The sequence below is a fragment of the Mirounga angustirostris genome, unplaced genomic scaffold (genome assembly GCF_029215605.1).
Source record: "Mirounga angustirostris isolate CCGP_5_RB_7025 unplaced genomic scaffold, mMirAng1.0.hap1 SCAF_1, whole genome shotgun sequence".
Taxonomy (NCBI): domain Eukaryota; kingdom Metazoa; phylum Chordata; class Mammalia; order Carnivora; family Phocidae; genus Mirounga; species Mirounga angustirostris.
In genome coordinates, this window is record NW_026991709.1 from 58,144,363 (window position 1) to 58,160,459 (window position 16,097).

Consider the following 16,097-nt stretch of genomic DNA (forward strand, 5'->3'; position numbering starts at 1 on the left):
AGTCCCGCATCAGGCTCCCTACTCACCAGGGAGTCTTCTTCCCCTCCCTTCTGCCCCCTCCCTCTTGCTCATTTGCTCTCACACATGCTCTCTCTCTCTCTCTCTCTCTGTCTCTTTCTCAAATAAATAAATAAGATCTTTAAAAAATTTTTTAAAGAAAAAAAAAAAACAAAGCCTACTCTTTCTGGCTGTGGAGTTGTAAGAAGAGACAATAGATAAATAAGACGGAAAAAAGACAGATAAAGGAAGGTTCCAGGCACCTGAATACTGGAGTCAGCTTATACTGGCTAGCAAGGTTACTTTGTAAAAATTCAAAAATTTTCTGAGCAGTCATTAAATCAATGGTAGCTAGAAATTAGCAAACACTGCACACCAGGGCTTTTCTCCCTCACAGATCCAGATGACCAACACACTACTGGATCCATAGAACTCCTTCTCTCTCTCTCTCTCTCTCTCTCCCTCCTGCCCCCCTCCCCGCCCATCATGTACATATGTACACAGATCATGAACTGAAATGGCAGGTGTGCTTTAGAAGCACCCAATGAAGTCAAGTGAATTCTGAGGAGAGGAATCTTTATTCTGATTCCTCATCTGGGGCTGTGGATGCCCTTGATCAACGTGGGATGTGTTACTTTAATGCAAACCCAGGGGTACGGTGTAGTGGACAGCGGAAGACATACAAATTTAGCTTGTCCAAACCACCTTCAGTTACCCAGGACATGCAGAACTCAAATTAGGCTGAGGATCTATCTAGAGAACTTGCCACAGAGGGCCTGCCAATCTGACATGGGATTATACTCAGCAGAGGAGACCACCTGGACCAAGGCCAAATATAAGTCTTAGCTCAATTCCAGAGGGGTCTGCAGATGAGGCAGGACTGCCAGCCATGATTACTATCCCTAACTGAGCCAAAAGGGACCTAAGTGAGCATTACGCCAGCCACTGGCTTTAGTCATGAATGCCAGCAAGGTCAGTAGGGATGAGGTGAACAAAGGACACCACTGTGGGTCCCAGAAGAGCAGAGGGCACATAATAGTAAGCACTTAATGCATATCTGCTCTCGCCAGTTTATGTCTAATTTTCTTTCCTGACTATTGGCCCTGGTGACTTGGGGCCCCACATGAGATACGGAAGCAGGGCCTTAAGTAGACTGCTTAACCATTACTGCACAAGGCCTAATGCATATTAAAAGTCCCTTACTCTATGTCACTCATGGGTTTGCTTCTCTCCAAACTCTTATGATACAGAAATTAGTACTGGAAGTGATTTTAGAGCAGCAGAGCCTTAAGGATGGGTTCTCTGAATTAGCTTTGGGTTTTCTGAAATTGTTACTTGGATCTGATTAGATTTAAATATATTAATTACCCTACTGCCAGTGGTAAAGGGGGACACTGGTCATCTGTGTCATGCCGATACAGAACTTATATTATCACCTATTATCTGCAAACACACGTGATCAACTGCCAACAGAAGTCAAAGCTTTTTGTGAAAGAGCAGATGTTGTCATAGAACGTAAAGATAAGAAGTATAAAGGAGCTAGTTAGATGCTTCTTAATAAGCTGGAGAACTTGAAAGAAAGAAAATGGTGAGTTTAGGCCTTCAGATTCCCAGCTCATATTGTAATGAGGACATATGGGCACATCCTGACCTTAAACCTCTAAATTCTGCTGAGTCTTCATTGTTGAAAGGAGCATTCTTTCCTTCCTGTCTATGGAGGTTAGTCTCTCCTCACCTAAGGAACCTGAAATGGCCAATCCTGAGGTGGTGACCTTGCAGGAGACTGCTGATCCTTTTCTAGACCTTCCCTCATGCATTCTCATTGCTTCTAGACCTACGACCAGACTCAACTCCTGGCAGGCCCAAAGGGTAATGTACAGAATTGATGATCCACAAGAAGGTGCAGTGCACACAAAAAGAATTGCACAATTTTGCCCATTTTCACAGAAAATGGGGAAAATGTATGGGAATCCTACATAGATCCTAAAGGTGAGAGGTCAGGGTGGAAGGAATATAATGTTGGGCATGGCCTAATTCATTGATATGGGTGCACTAAACAGAGATTCTCTATTCTGAGTTCTAAGTACTAGCTCAAGCAGCCAAGAGCAGCTGGAAATGGCTCTACCATGGTTGGATGATTGAATTCTGGATGCAAAGGTGGCCTATCCTAAATAAAATGCCAGAACTTCTTTGATACACTGTAGAGCAACAATTCTTAACAGTGTAGTCCACCGAGCCCTGGGGGTCTCCCAAAACCCTTCACAGAGTCCGTAAGATCAAAACTGTTTTCATAATAATACTAAGATGTTATTTCCATTTTTCACTATGTTGCACTGATGGTGCAAAAGCAATTATGGGTAGAGTGTGTCAGCAAGAATCCAGCAGGATCTCCAAACTATACTAGTTGCCCTTGTAGTCTTTATGGCCACACACTCATAATAAAAAGAAAGTGTTAATTGCACTTAAGACTATCCTTGATGGGGGCACCTGGGTGGCTCAGTCGTTAAGCGTCTGCCTTCGGCTCAGGTCATGGTCCCAGGGTCCTGGGATCGAGCCCCGCATCGGGCTCCCTGCTCCTCGGGAAGCCTGCTTCTCCCGCTCCAACTCCCCCTGCTTGTGTTCCCTCTCTCTGTGTCTCTGTCAAATAAATAAATAAAATCTTTAAAAAAAAAAAAAAAAAAGACTATCCTTGATGAAGCAGTAATAATATTAATTGTATTAGGTTTTAATCCTTGAGTGCACATCTTTTTAATATTCTGTGTAATGAAATGGGAAGTATTTTTTTAAAGATTTATTTATTTATTTGAGAGAGAGAGAGAGCGCTCATGAGCATGAGAGGTGGGGAGTGGGGAGGGGAGGAGGGCAGAGGGAGAGGAAGAGAGAGAATCCTGGAGCAGACTTTGTGCTGAGTGGGGAGCCCAACGTGGGGCTCGACCGCATGACCCTGAGATCATGACCTGAGCCGAAATCAAGATTTGGCCGCTTAACTGACCTGAGCCACCCATGTGCCCCCAGATGGGAAGTATTTATAAAGCACTTCTGCTGCATGCTGAAATATGATGGTCATCTTGAGAAAAAGCACTTGTGTGACTGTTTGAGTTGGGAGCTGAACTAGCAGGTTTTTTCATGGAATACCATCTTTTACTTGAAAAAAAAGACTGACAAACTATAGGTTTTTCTTGACATTTTCATGTTACTTCAGTGAAAACAACTGGCAGCATTTGCTGATAATAAAAATTCAAACTTTCTAGTGAAAATTAGAGATACTGAAAACTTGTATCTGCCACTATATACTTGACAGTTTTTAATTTCTAATATTAGCAAATGTGATTCTCATTATTGTAGAATAAAATGTGTCAACATTTGGATGATCTGTGTAAGTCAGTGGACCAATATTTTGCAAATGACCAATGCATAACACTGTAATATATTCTAAGTTCAATATCGTTCCATATCATCCAAAGTTCAAGATAGACCAGTGGTTTTTACAGAATTAAAATATATTGATGTCATTTAGATTTTATACGGTAATTAACCTTCAAGAAACTACCACTTATTAAGTTCTGGTATAGTATCAAAAGCATATATTTTAAACTTCTCAGTTTTAATTTCTAATACAGTAAAAAACAATAGATATAACCCAAATAAACAAAAATTCTTTAGAGTTCTCAATAATTCCTAAGAAATGCCAAGTAGTCTGAGACCAAAAAGTTTGAGATCTGTTGTCACAGAGGAAGGTATTCAAAGGCTTCAGGACATCTGAATGCTAGAGTGGATTTATCTTGTAAGACATGCCCCCTCCAACTAGGCACAACCGATCTGCTCTGTGTTGCCATCTAACTGGTTTCCGTGGATTCAGGGATGGCAGGGGCTAAATGGCAGACAGTCACAAAGGCAAGGTGGATATAATTACTAGAATGGGTAGCAGAGCCAAAATAATAAACAGAATGGTCTGAACCTCAGAAGTCACTGGCATTGGCTAGTTAATTTTGCTATTTCTAGAGCTGAATAGATGGACAGTCTACTAAAGTTTTACACTAGATTTGTAAAAGCAGAAAAACTAGGTTTGCTCAAGAGAACTCTGAGTTGAATCACAGTAGAGACTTGAGGCCCCTCAACCAATTTCTAAACTTAAGCCAGTCTTGAGATCCAGAGCCCCTTAAATGAAGATCCAGCTGAGTCCTCTTGAGGAAATCTTCTGTACACAGCCAAAAAATGTATGTTATAAATCATCTTCCTAGACTTCCCTTCCTACAAGAGGCATATACCCCAGCTCTCCAGAGGCTTGAAACTGTCCTAATTAGCCTAGTATTTCCATCTAAGTCATTCTATTCTAGCTAATCATTGCCTGGCACTGCAAAGCCCACTCAGGCCAAGAAAGGGAGCACAGATTTGTCCAACCCTAGACCCCATAGCATGAACCTAATGTCCACAAGATTCATATTGGGCCAACCATGAGTATACCTTTCCTTGTCTCTGCTTCCTCTCCCCCACATCCCTCTGTTTTCTCAGTCTTCTCTTTTGTTTCTGCCTTGTTTTTGCCCTTAAGGTTTTGTCTGTTAGCCCAGTCAGTAGCAGGTTTGTCCCAGATGAAAGAGGAGTCTTCTATATTCAGAGTTGAGAAGATACAGGCAAGATATTTAGACCATCAGTGTCATGTCTTTATCAGCCTTGTCTTTACTTCCCATCCCAAAATAAAGCTACATCATAAGAAACTTCCAACTTTTGCAGGATTTAAAGGCTTTGCTGTAGTCTTCCTAAAGGGCTGGAACTTCATCTTACTCATGAAGGAGCTGGTTCATTGAAGGAGCTCAGGAAATGTGTACTGAATGAATGGATAAATGGTCATTCTCCAACTTTTTGCATGTGAGTGTTGAGGTTACCAGGCCCAGACCACCTGAATCCTACAACTTAGTAGTTGGAGAACCCCAACTCCATACCTCATAGGAGAAGATATAGTACAGGTATTTCTAGAGCAAGCTAGAAAGGTATATGCTTTCATATACCTCATGCTCATCCCTCTAGCAAACAGAGGGATGTGGGGGAGAGGAAGCAGAGACAAAGAAAAGTATACTCATGGTTGGTCCAGCTAGGATATATAATGACAGTAAACTGAAATTTCAGACCCCACCCACTGGGGTCTTCATTACAAGTCCTCTGTAATGTGAGTTTTCTATGTAGCTGAGGATGTATCCCTTTAAGGATCAAATATTATCACTGAACCATTTTGAAATTCTAGATATAGATATAATCATTTTCACAGATTTTTTCATTTATTATATATAAAAGTAAATATAAATATATATTTGTATATAACAAATGAAAATGTTATATATATGAGATCTGCCTTCTTAACCAGAGCCTATTTCACATAGTTCTCTATGTTCAGAACATCGAATTATGAATATCAAATGGAGTTTAATGTAGTAATCCAGTTCCTATAGCAATTAGATGTCTATGAATGAGTCAGGAGTCAGGCTCTGTCTGAAAGAACAATTCCATAGCTAGGCACTGGAATGAGCTCAGTGTCCCCCTAACACTTTAGGTTCAAGTCAACGGTTCAAGAATATATTTATTCTGTGGCTCCTTCATGTCGGGCGCTGTGCCAGGGGCTGGGTACAGAGGAAGCATAAGACCTAGGGAGAGCTCTCAGGCCACAGTTTCTTAAGACACAGAGGGGGAGAAGGAGCCCCGGGGGCCTTCCCCTCCACAGTCAGTTTGTCCTCTGTCTCATCCAAATTGAATTGTGACCAAGAATCTCTTCCAAGGTTCTTGTTCCCTGCTCTCCTTTTCTCGGAGAAAACGTTTCTTTGGCAGCAGCAACAGCTCTTTCTATGTGCTGAGTACTTATGCTAATCAGTGATCTGGCACCAGTTTTCTGATTCTTTGGTCTGATTATTTATTATTTGTGGAGTGTGGTAAGTGCAGATGGTATTTTGCAAAGCACAGAATTCTGAGCATGAAACCCCAGCCTCAAGGCGTTGACTGTCTGATTTAGGCTTAAACAAAACACTGAATAAACTGGGAGACATCTAGTTGAGTTGATGTGGCTGGAAAGGAGGAAAAAAAACCGAGACTGAGAAAAAGAAGTAAGTTTTGTGGAGGGATTTGAAAAGGGATAAAGGAGCATCAAAAATGGGAGCTATTACCAAACCAAGGGGTTAAAAAAGAAACAAAAGGAGCATTGAGGAAAGAGTCTCAGGAAAGAAAGAAATTCAATGAGACTCCCTGCTTGTGTCTTTTAGTTGAAGAGATGAGAGGCAGGGATGTTGGAGTACTGGGTGTTATATGCAACTGATAAATTATTGAATGCTACATCTGAAACTGATGATGTACTATACATTGGCTAATTGAATTTAAATTAAAAAAACTTTTTAAAAAAGAAAACCTTAATGATCATGGACCAAGTAACCAGGTCATGGACTAGCATTTATCTTCTGGAGAGAAGGGGGGAAAGTTCAGAAATTCCCTCTTACTGATTCATCCAGAGATGATCATACTCTCAGTATCTCACTCAAACTAATAAAATTCACAAAAGCTCTTATATAATTAAGAATTTAGAATTATTTGATCTTGAGTAGATGATACAGGTTGAAAGTAAGTGGGCAGAAAAGATAAGCCATACAAGCAGTAAGCATAAGAAGGGTAGAAAGCTCTATTACTATCAGATAAAGTAGACTTAACGGCAGAGTATTTCCAGAGATAAAGAGGGACATTACATAATGATAAAGAGTCTATTCATCAGGAAGGTATAAAATAATAAGTGAGTATGCACCTTATAACAGAGCTGCAAAATATACAAAGTGAAAATGAGCAGAATTAAAGGGAGAAATAGACAAGTCCACAGTCATGGTCAGAGATTTGAACACCCTTTTCTCAGCAACTGACAGAACTAGATAAAAAATTAGTAAAGACAGAGATGACTTGAACAACACTATTGACCACCTTGACCTAATTAATACTTTAAAACATTTCATACATCTACAGAACCTATATTCTTTTCTAAAATGGGTGATAACTCTGACCCCAAAACTTGTCTCAGTTACGTGAATGAATTATTCCCCACAATGTAGCAGAACGTTTCAGGGTGAACCAAATCTCAGGTCCCTGCATCCAAATAGCTTACAGTTTACCTTACATTTGTTGCAGTCTTCTTGATTTTCAAGTAGTGGTTCTAGGTTCCTTAGTAATACTTAAGGAATACTCTACTAGATCAAACCTACAAACTGTCTTTGAGGTTGGATTATTTTCAGACACTATATTGCCCTTGTTGACTTCTTCCGTATATACAGAAAATTCATTCTCCAGGTGCTGTCTCCAACAGTAACATAAAATATTCTGTATCTGAGTCCTAGAAGACTTGGTTCTTGTCTCCCTGCCCCCCCTCAACCCCCACACAAATTTCTTAGCCATGCGACTTTAGACACATAACCTCTTTGAGCCTGACTCACTTTCCTTGTCTATAAAAGTCTTAGGACTATAGTGAAGTTCAACTGAAGGGTTAAATGAAGCCTTTTTATGAACCATGAAGCACTATCCAAATATCATGGATCAATTCTTTTTGTACTAATACCAGCGGGGGTATTTGTACTCCCAAGAAAGGGAAATTGGGGCAGGTATCAAGCCTAGGGTGAATAGAAATTGTATGATGGGAGGATAAAGTAAAGGTTGAAGGGTTTATTCTGAGGCAAAACCTGTGAGAATCTTAGATTTCATATCTCAGGAAAGATTATAGTTAGTGTAATGGACACCATTTAAAGTTTGCAGAAAGAGGACATGGGGGAAAGCTTGGGCCTAAAAATAAGATTTGGCCATTGGAGACTTTGCTGGAGGACCTGTTGAATGTCATTAATCTCACAGCAAAATGGATGGATTTCAGCCTGGGAATGATGAATTCTAGACCTCATTCTACTGTGGAGTTTCTGAGTAATCTTGCACTAGAAACTTCATTTCTCTAAGCCTGTTTCTCCACCTGAAAGTGGAGAGTAATGATATATGTCACCTACAACAGTCCTGAGGTTTGATTAATGTTTGTGAGTGCTTTGAGCAATTTGGAAGGACAAGGTCTTTAAGAATACAAGATTATTTAGAAAAGTGAAAGAACACGATCAGAGAGGACTCGGAGTGTCTCCCTCTGTGTAGCCTTTTCATGAGATTCCTCTCTTTTTGTCTTATAAGGAAAGAAAATCAAGTCAGGAGATGACTAATCCCACAGGCTAATCTCTTCCCTTAACCTTCTCTCGACACACACTCTTCTCCTATAGGAGTATGTTGGAATTTTGTCGTTCAGATTTCCTCATCAGTACAGATGCATTCCTTCCTAGAAATATGATCGTGAAAAATGAAGGCTGTGGTTTTCCGAGGAGCTGGCTGGGGGTCCGGCAGTCAGATGTTCTCTGTCCCTCGCTCTACCTTGGGCCTCTGCAAATGACAGTGCTGTTCAACTTCCTTTCCTCAGATGTACAATTGGAATAAAAATGCCCCTCTCTGTGAGGTCAAGTGAAAACTAGTTAGCTGTGTTTTCTTGAAGTTTCTCTCCATTGACATTTCAGCACTCTGCAGACATTAATTGGAACAACACTTTCAGAGGTTACTTCTAGCCCATGACCACAAAATTCTTAATGGAAATGAATATGAAAGAATCTGGGAAGTTTACTAATCACCAAAGTTTTGGGATTCTGGTGACATTTCCTAAGCTTTCCATTTAGAAAAAACACAAGGGGACTTCGCCAAATCTAGTAGCCACTTGCAACTGTGTGTTATATTAAGAGCACCAAAAAGAAATTTTTATCTCTTTCTCTCTTTTCCTTCTTTTTTTTTTTTTTGTGGTTGGTATTTCTCTCTGAATCTCTCTGGGTTTCACCCCTTCTCACTCTCTCTGTTTCCCTTTCTCGTTTCTCTCAAATTTAGGTAACGTGTAAATGAAAGCTTAGTTGAGAGTTATCACCAAGTTGGCCAACTTGCAGCCTTGCTGGAAATAAAACTCTTTTAAATACAGCTGTCATCAAACTCATTAGCGTCCTCCTCCCCTTACCTCTTTCACATTGGGTCACTAACAAGTTACAATGTTTTTCTTTTTCCTCTCCAGTCCCTGTTGTTTTGGGGTTTTGTTCTCTTCTTCCTCATTTCTGCGTTGCTTGCTCCATCTTAGAAGCCAGGGTCAGCCCTGCGGCCACCAATGCCATCACTCCCCGGCAGACAGAAAGGCTCAAATGTCAAAAGATGCCTCGGTTGCCTCTGACAAAAGTGTGGATCAGCTCCGAAAGGGAATAAATATGATAGGGGGCACAATAATAACAGTGCGTGCTTGTTAACTACAAAAATCCAGCAGGATCGGGGGCAGGGAGGGAGGGAACGTGGAGAATAGAAGCTGCCTCGGCAGGAGCCCCTGGGGGACAGAGCAGAGGGGGGTCCTCCAGCAGCAACCATCAATTCTATGGGCTGGTTTTGTTTTGTTTTGTGAGGTCTGAACTGAGGCTCAGCTGATGGGGCAGGGGGGTGGCTAGGGGGTGAATAAGGGATTTTACCCAAACCAGTGACTCTGAATGGAGGTCTTGGGCTCCATCGAGGGGGCCTCAACGTGGGAGCTTGAAAAGAGGGTCTTTGGACTATTGGGGAGGGGGGAAGGGGGGGTTGTGTGGGGGCTGGGGAAACATTTTGAGGTGGGAGGGATAGGGGGAAGGAGGAGAATAGCACAATAATGGGAAAAAGGAGGCCAGCTTCTGAGCTCTCATTTCTGACAATGAGTCCCATGTGGTTCTCTTTATCTCAGCCATTCAGGAGTCAATAGAGGGAGCTTTTTTATTTTCAACTCTGAGTATACAGCCACCCCACCCCCATCACACACACACACACACGCACACACACACACACACACACACCTAAAAGTGTGGGACACTGGGCAAGACTTTAGAAACATTTGAAAAGTTTTTTCCTTGGGTCAGATTTGCTGAATTTAACATCCACCTGCCAGAACTGTACATATGGGACATTCAGTTCACAGCCAGTACCCCCAACTACTCTGCCTGTCCTCTCCCGCCACCCCACACTCAGCCTCTGCTCCCTCCATCCTCTGTGGTGCACTCCCCCTCGCCTTCTGTGGATGCCTTGGTCCTTGACTCCTTATAAGGACATGAGTCACATGATCACAGGTAAAGGAAACATCCACGATGGAGTGATGGTAATTTTCAACCCAGAAAAGCAAAAATAAGAGATTGGAACAAACCTAAGCTTGAACGGTAGACTGTTTTAGAAAGCAGCAAATAAAAAAAAAAGTTGTCTTGGATGGTGCACTTCTCTGAAATGTTAAGTCCCCAGTTAGACAAGTCCCTTTCAATGTATTCCTAGGTCTATAATTGAGGCAGCTGCTGCCCCGGAACTCACTCGGCTTGATAGAAAATAATTCATGTTTTTCATACAATATCATTATGTGTTCTCATGGGGTGCTTGAGTCTGAATGGGTATAGCAGTCTTAATCAGGAGTAGAAACTTTTAAAAATATGAATTCCAGGCCTCACGTGTGTGCATGTGTGTGTGTGATCAAAGGGGCATTAGTCCAGCGCCAGGCAAATGGTCAGTTGCTTGAGCCAGATCCATCGGACCAAGGGAAGACTCTCCGCGGCCAAGCAGTGTGGCTGAATGAAAGAAAGAGGAAGGGGGAAACTACCATTTTCCTTACCAAGCAATGAAGATAAGGGAAGGAGAGAGTAATTGGAAATGACAATAACATCAAGCAATTGCTTCTTGCCACACACTTTTCCTACAAGAATTATTACCCGTTGGAGGAGGATATTCGACTCAGTTGTCTTAAGCAACTTGCCCAAGGCCACCCAGCTGGTAAGTGGCAGAGCCAAAACTGCCCCCCAGGTTTGAATGACCTGAACATGCTCTGAAGTGGAGGGAGACTCCCGGAGTGGGGAGCACTGGGGAAGCGTCTTCACCACAGCCCATGGGAACGCTCCTAAGGGCGGCTCAGGCACTCAGTGGCTGTGCCCTGTAGAGTGGCTTCGGGCACTTGCCTTCTCATCAAGGACTTCACGACGACTATACTTAGCAATACTGCCCTGTATATTTGAAAGGGGCTGAAAGAGTAGATCTTGAAATTTCTCATCACAAGGAGAAAAAGACATCACTATGTGAGGTAATGCACTTTAACTAATCTTGTCCTGGCAATCATTTTGCAATATATACATAGACCAAATCATTGTGTTGTACACTTAAGCATATATAATGTTTTGTGTCAATTATATCTCAATACAACTGGGGAAAGAATAAATAAAAAGATTTTTAAAAAGAGCTCCAGACTTCTCACCACTCCCAAATCTCATTTCTTCCTGTACTGAGCAGAGCACCCCACACCAGGCACAGAAGGAAGATGAGCATTGCTTTCAGATCTGTTGCTGAGCAGGGAGAGTATAGCTCTCAGGTCTCCTTCACATGATAAGAAAACAGTTACCCTTTCCTCGGCTCCATTTCTGATCTTGCAGCTACAACTATGTGAGGGTCGGCTGTGGCCATTGGTGAGGGTGTGAAGAATGTAGGATGGGGGACCACTCCCATTCTGGCACCCTGGCTACTTCTCAACCAGCTCTGCTCCAACCAACTCTTCCTCATGGTACTTCAAAGCCTGTCTCTACTGCACAGTGTGGATGTGCTGTTAGGGTTCGATCGTGTTCATCTCCGCTCCCCAACTACACTGAAGCTCCTTGAGGGCAGGAACACTGCCTGGTGATTCTTCTGTATCCCCCACGTGTCCAAGCTGAGTGTGGGCTGTACGGTGCTCAGTGAGTTATTGTCCTTTGCTTGACTCCCAACGAGTGCTTTTTAAATAGTCTCTTTTTTAAACAGTAGCTCTTACTCAGCATTCTTAATTACCTTCCTCTTGTCGATATGCCATAGTTTCTGGATCATGCCAGTTGAGGTTATTAACCGCTTGTGTTCTGGGGCTTCATTGTCCCCAGTCTTTTGCGTTGGTTCCACACCCCTGAGTCATGCCCACTGGGTACCGTCTTTGGGTGTGTGTTTGTGCTTATTTAGCCAGTTGACGTTCATCTCAACTGTTGTTTGGCAGTGCTTTGTATTCACCTTTTGCTGATTTCCTAATACAATGGCCAGTCCAAACAATCTCCATTCTTCCACGTGACCTCCAGGCCTGGAACTTAAAAACAGTCTCACATGATGGAGGGGATGGGACTCCCAGGAGGCTGTACCCCTTTTCTTTCAAATATATGGAAGCAGCGTTGTTTGGAGAGTTTTTGGGTTTAGGTTTGTTTTGTTTTGTTTTGTCTTGCTGCCATTTATAGGGCTTGCCTTTTACCAGGAGGCCTATCTCCTTCAGGATTTTACCACTTCAAATTCCCGTCCCTCTGCAGTTTTTAAGATGCCATTTTTTCTCTCCCCTTTTTTCCTCTCCCCTTTTTTCCTTCCCCTTAATCAATAAACAAAGAAATCTGGGTCACCATGAGAATAAATGAAGAAGCAACACAAGCACTTGTCTTAATTTCCCCCTCAGTTTCCATTCTATTTTTCCTTTTATCTAGAGGGAAGTCCATAAATTCTAACTTTGTTATGACCTGCTCTCCCCTTAATCTCCTGTCGTCTGGCTTCCATCCTTCCACTCTGTGTTGTCCACACTGGAAAGGCACCGGTAGCCTTGAAGGACCTTCCCTTGATCCGGTCATGCTGGGTTCCTCTGCAGTATTCAATGCTGTGGCCCCTGCCTCTGGCCCGACGCCCCTTCTTCCCCTCTCTTCTTTCATTCTCTGTGTGCCTCTGCTTCTTCTCCCATGTGGGCCATACATACGGGCATTTCCCCAGATTCGGTCTCTGCATGTTTTTCCTTGGAGAGGTCTTTCACTCCCAAGGTATCAGCCCCCACCATGTCTCAGCAAGGTCACACTGTCCCACTTCTAGTTAACTCTTGGATTTGTCCACTTATCTGTCTCACTAGTACTTAAAACTTAAAATATCTCAAATTGAATCCCCCACCCCACTGTTTATTTTCTATTCTACTAACTTCAAGCCTCAGGGTCACTGCTCATCCATTAAGTATAATCAGTCATTAAAGTCTATGATTCCTTCAGATCAACCTTCTATCCCACATAGTCAGTGTCCTTTGCCACCATGTTAATTATGCCTTATACTTGGGCTATTGAAATCAATTTATTAAAATACTTTGGTTAGGGGTGCCTGGGTGGCTCAGTCGTTAAGCGTCTGCCTTCAGCTCAGGTCATGATCCCAGGGTCCTGGGATTGAGCCCCGCCTCAGGCTTCCTGCTCAGCAGGAAGTCTGCTTCTCCCTCTCCCACTCCCCCTGCTTGCGTTCCCTCTCTCGCTGTGTATCTCTCTGTCAAATAAATAAATAAAATCTTTGAAAAAAAATAAAATAAAATACTTTGGTTAAAATGTACTCTTCTACTCAAAATATCCAGTGGTTCCTTATTGTTATTATTATTATTATTATTAACAGATAAAGTCCAACCTTTGTAGCCTAAAATTCAAGACCTTTCTTAATCTGATCCCAACTTTATTGTTCCCACATTTCTCTCTCTACCGTATTTCCTTTAAGTAAATCACTCCAGCAGACTGTGCCCATATGCTCCCACACACTTTATGTTCTCTTGTCTCCACACAGTTGTTCGTCCTTCCTGACACACTCATCACTCTGTTGCCATCTCTCCTGGCCTAACCTTCCTTAAAATTCTAATTCATATCTTACCTTTTAGAAAACCTTCCCTGACCATCTCAGTCTCAATTAATCTCTTCTTCCCATAAACTCCCTTTAACTCCCATAAATGCCTGGAAGTTTATGGAATAATAAAAAGTTAGAGTTTACATTTTAAATTATTGCTTCATTTACATTGTGTTATATTCCTAATTAGACTGTCCACTCCTTTTGGATCTGGACCCCCAACTGGCACCTAGCACCAGATGTAGTAAATATTAGTAGCTGTCTACTGAATCTCTTTGGATTTATAAATACAAGTTGTCCCTGTATATTGAGTCCCAAGCTTGTGTGTTTATAAGAGCAGACACCATGGGCAGGATTAACCATATGCAAGTGTGAATATTCTGTTGTATTTCTTTCCAATCAAAATTGTATTTATTGGTTACCAATGGAACTGTATTATGTACCTTACCTCTTCTTTTCTTTTTGCCTCTTCTTTAGCAGGTAGGAATGAAGCAAGGTAGACATACTCTCTTCCAAGTAACCTCATTCATTGATCATACAGTGACTTACTTCTTTCCTCATGATGAAGTAACTCCACTGTTTAAAACAAACACAAACAAAATTGAAACTTTGTAATAGAATTCTTGTTCAAGTGGGTAGAAAAGCATTGAAATTTACACTGGACAAACTGCATTAGCATATCTAGCTCATGAGTTCGTTGACTATTTCCAGGCACCACCTATACTCACTTACCGAAAAGGAAAGATATGAGAATCATACATACATCTTTTTTCTTATCTGAGGAATCAAAATCTTTATTCATGAGACTTTGACTTCTTTAATTCAGGTTAGAGTCAATCCATCTTTACAAAGCCCTCTCTATTTCTTACCAAGATGATGAAGTAAACTCTTGCTATTCAGTGTGTCAGTGGACCAGCAATAATGGATCACCTGGGAGCTTGTTAGAAATGCAGAATCCCAGGACACACCACAGAATCGGCATTTTCATGGGATTGCCAGGTGATTCACATTCACAGTCACTTTGAAAAGCACTGAAGTAAAGCAGATCTGATAGACAGCATGGGAAATATCTCTCAGATGGCATAAATATGAAGCTTGATGAATCTGCAGGAATCTTAAAGCTATATGTGGGTGGTGATGGGTTGACCATAAAAAATAGCTGCCTTTTGCAGACCGGAGTCATGCTGTGGGCAGTGTTTACCCACTACTGCCCGAGACTGCAAGAGCCTGGAAAGGGATGCCTGCAGCCTTACTCTTAGGCTCAAGAAGTCCCTCCAAAGTTTACATTCCTTGCTGTTTCCATCATATTGCCCTCTTCTGGATCTTTCCTCTGCCCTTCTATAGATGTCTGGATTAGATGGGCTAAGAGTGTCTTCCTGCCACTGCCCTTGGGTGACTCCTCAACACCCTGCATGAGGCTGGGCTCCAGGAGAGGAAGGGCCTGGAACAATGTATAACCCGGGCACGAATTGCCCCAGAGAGTGTTTTTCTCTAGTATGTCATCATCTCCTCCCTTTACTCTGCCATCTTTTTCAAACCCATCAGAGAAGTGTAATCGCTTTAACTGTATTTATTTCCTACTGGGACCTGTTATCTTCCTAGTAGGCTTTTCCTAAGTGCATCTTTGTTCTGAATGGTAAGAAAAGGCTGGTACTCCTACAAAAGAGCAAAGACAGCAGACCAGGAACAGGCAGACCATTTTGATGTGATGCTGGGTTCTCCTTAACCCTGAGTACCACCAATGGCATTAAATGCTTTTTTATGCATGCATTCATTCTCAACACATATTACTGAGCTCCTACTTGGGGCAGATGCTATTCTTTGGAGTACGGATCCGTTGGTGAACAAAACAAAGTCTTTTGTCCTGTAATGGTAAATACTTGGAGTGGGTAAGGAAGGGAAGAGAGAACAAAAATGAGTAAAACCACACCTCTGGCCTGAAGTCTCCAGAGTAAATGGAATGATCTAGGCATAGATAGGAGGAGGAAAGGGAGAAATGGTGGGAAAGTAGAGGAGAGGATGGCAAGAGGAAGAGAAAGAAGTCAGAAAGACCTGGGAGTGGCAGGAGATGCCAAGCACCATCGCCTGCCCAACTCAGTGACCCCACGGTGGGTGCAGTGGGCTCTCGACCCAGAGTCTGTGGCCAGAGAGAACACATTTCTTCTTTGGAAGGAGGAGAACTGCAGAAGGAAAATATGCTAAAAAGCCAGAGGCCAAAGAGGCACTGGGTAACAAGAAACCTTCTGAAGAGAGGAAGTTAAGAATCAGATTATAGCAAAGATATATACTGGAATGTTAAAGCTCTGTAATTTTCAGAGGTTATAAGGACATTTCAGAGCCTCCTGCTCAGAATGTTCTCACAGTCCTGGGCGATATTCACACAAACGTGTCAGTGTGTGAATATAGGAGCG

The 16,097-nt window shown here is 42.2% G+C and overlaps 1 protein-coding gene across 3 annotated transcripts in view; it reads left to right on the top strand.

Moving 5' to 3' along the window:
* The window catches only part of GTPBP8 (GTP binding protein 8 (putative)), a 139,439-nt gene that overhangs the window by 61,311 nt on the left and 62,031 nt on the right, over positions 1-16,097 (top strand). The window lies entirely within an intron of this gene.